This window comes from Hibiscus syriacus, unplaced genomic scaffold (genome assembly GCF_006381635.1).
Source record: "Hibiscus syriacus cultivar Baekdansim isolate YM2019G1 unplaced genomic scaffold, ASM638163v2 tig00110253_pilon, whole genome shotgun sequence".
NCBI classification, from domain to species: domain Eukaryota; kingdom Viridiplantae; phylum Streptophyta; class Magnoliopsida; order Malvales; family Malvaceae; genus Hibiscus; species Hibiscus syriacus.
In genome coordinates this window covers 390,928-394,013 of record NW_024062646.1, presented here as the reverse complement: position 1 = coordinate 394,013, position 3,086 = coordinate 390,928, and the positions used below count along the sequence as shown (strand labels likewise).

The 3,086-nt window shown below is 25.6% G+C and overlaps 1 long non-coding RNA gene across 1 annotated transcript; it reads left to right on the top strand.

Moving 5' to 3' along the window:
- Positions 1–1,299: 1,299 nt before the first annotated feature.
- On the top strand, positions 1,300–2,107 carry LOC120114916. Its single transcript, XR_005515440.1, has 3 exons — positions 1,300–1,415; positions 1,912–1,969; positions 2,091–2,107. It is a non-coding gene; the product is annotated as an uncharacterized LOC120114916 (long non-coding RNA).
- The last annotated feature ends 979 nt before the right edge of the window (positions 2,108–3,086 follow it).

The following is a 3,086-nucleotide window of genomic DNA, read 5'->3' as shown; positions in this document are numbered from 1 at the left end:
TATGAACTATATATATAAATATGTATATACTAAGGTTGATATTTTTCAATATGAACTATAGTTTACATATAAACTATATAGTTTATATACTAACTATAGTTTACATATAAACTATATAGTTTATATACAAACTATAGTTAATATTTACATATGAACTATAGTTTACATATGAACTATATATATAAACTATAGTTCATATGTAAATATTAACTATAGTTTGTATATAAACTATATAGTTTATATACTAACTATAGTTTACATATAAACTATATAGTTTATATACAAACTATAGTTAATATTTACATATGAACTATAGTTTACATATGAACTATATATATAAACTATATAGTTTACATATGAACTATATATATAAACTATATAGTTTACATATGACCTATATATATATATACTATAGTTGATATTTATATACTATATAGTTTGCATATGACCTATATATATATACTATAGTTTTATTCATATACTATATATTATATATATAAACTATATATTATATATATAAATTATATATACTATATAGTATAATTTACATATGAAATATATATAAAAATCCTAAACCCTAAACCCTAAACTATACATTATATAGTTTATTAGTATATATAAACTATATAACATATATAGACTATATCGTATATATAAACTATACATTTATATAGTTCATTATATATAAACTATATATTATAGTTCATTAGTATATATAAACTATATATTATATAGTTCATTAGTATATATAACCTATATAGTATATGATATATACAAACTATATATTATATAGTTCATTAGTGTATATAAACTATATAGTATAAATAAACTATATATTAATTTATTAATATAAACATATATATTAATTGAAAGAATTGGAAAATATATAAGGATCAAATTGAACAAATTTTAAATATGAAGCTTAAATTAATAAAAAGTAACATTAAATTTGATAGACTATATTTTATATTAATTATAAATTATAAACTAGATTATATTAATATAAGTTAATATTAATATTAATTATATTAATATTAATTATAATATATAATTATTTTAATATTAATTATAATATATAATTATTTTAATATTAATTATAAATAGTTTATTAATATAAATTTTATAGGAATGAAATTGAAAACATGCCCCAAAATTAACATTTTCTCCCGCCTCTTCCCGGCCAAACCCTCCCTCCTTATTTTTTGTCTCTCTTCTTCCCGTTCAACATCTAAAATCTCCCTCTTTTCTCTCGTTTTCCCTCTTTCATTGTTGTTTCCTGTTTTCCCTGCCTAAGGTTTAGTTTTCAGAAAATCTGGAGACGAAAGGTTTGCTAGCATTTCTTCTTCAAGTAATCAACAAACTTCTTCGGTTGGAGTCAACCCTTATCCAACTATGCCACCGCTTTCCTCTCAAATGTAATTCAATTCATCGTTTTCCTTGTATTATCTTTGGTTTCTAATTTCTGCTTTTGAAAATGGGATAAAATGAGCTAACTTTTCAGGGGAAAAAACATTGCTTCAGCTCAGGATTAGAAAGTAGTAGTCTATATTAGAATTAATGTTGCATTTTAGTCATTTATCCATTTTTAATCCTTTTTCTTAGTAACTTTGTAATGAGCAAAAACCGATTATCAAACAGAGACATAATTTTCACGTATAATGGAATACTGTATTATTTTTCTTGTATATGAAATAGTTGTATGTGAATTGATATCAAACTTTAATAATCTACACATTTTTAGTGAAATAATTATAGTTTTTAATTGTTTAATTTTAGTTTTTAGCAGTTTTGGGTTAGTGAAGAGAAAATATTGATTAGACGGACATTAAAAATATATATAGTTTCTGGTGTGCGTATATTTTATTAACATTTATTTCTTTGCTTAGTTGTTTATGTGTTTATATTTTGCAGAGGGTTGCCACTTTTCTGGATTAGAGTAGGTGTTGGGCTCTCAGCACGTTTTACATGGGTGAGCACAAAGCTTCTATTTTTCTTTTTGGTCTTTTTTGAGTGATATTTAGTGTTATTCTATTAATTGGAATTTGTTTATTTTTTGGTATATATCTTGATGAAGTTGATTGAAATGACAGGTAGCTTCAAGCTTAAATGTGAGGGTTCTTTCCTATGAGGTATGGTTATATTGTTTTGCCTGTAAGTTGTATGATTGAATGTTATGTTATAGTTTTGGAAGTAGAATTGGGTACTTCAGCGAAGCAATGAAAATTGGTAATGGATAGAAATCTATTTAGTTTGCATGGTTTGGTTGCTTTCTACAAATTAAAAGTGTTCATTACGCTTCTTATGGCATCTGAAGACAGAAATTGGCATTTGAGTGGGGAAACTTTAGATCAAATCGGCTATTGTACTGACTGTTATTTCACCAAATTATTATAAGTGGAAGTTTATTTCTTTCCATTACTTTTTAAAGTTTCTCTGTCAAGGAGCCTTCTTTTATTTGTTAAAGTTTCTTTTTGGAGGGATACGCAGCAGTACTAATTTGAACAAATTATTTGGTTATGTAATTGATTCTATTCACTATACATTCTTTGAATCCAATAATCAAGGCTATAATAGATTGTGATAGCTCAAAAATAGATGGGAGAATACAGGTTTTGCTTACAGGGCCTTAAATTATACTGCAAAATTGTATTTTGATATTTGTAAAACCCACTTCATCCATCCCAAGTGCTTTAGTTTTCCAATTGCGTTCTTCACACCTAGTATAAACTGGTTTGGATGTTGACAGAGGTTGCCAGCATCTCCTGTGTGTACAATGTTGTTTTACATTTTGTATGTTCGGTATTTCAAAATTGATTCTCTAGCATAAAGCCTTTGGACCAGTTAGCTTATTTTGCTAAATTGCGGTATATTAAGGATTTATAGTAGCAACGGAACTGAAAGATGTGTTGTTCATAGAGATATCAAGCCCTCTAATATTCTTCTTTCTTCCAAGAAAACACCCAAGGTAAGGATCTTGGTCCTTAATTCTTGAGTTGAAAACGGATAGAAGTCATTGTTTTGCAATTTGATTATGTGATATCTGCAATTGTAATGGTTGTAGTTGTGTGATTTTGGATTAGCAACTT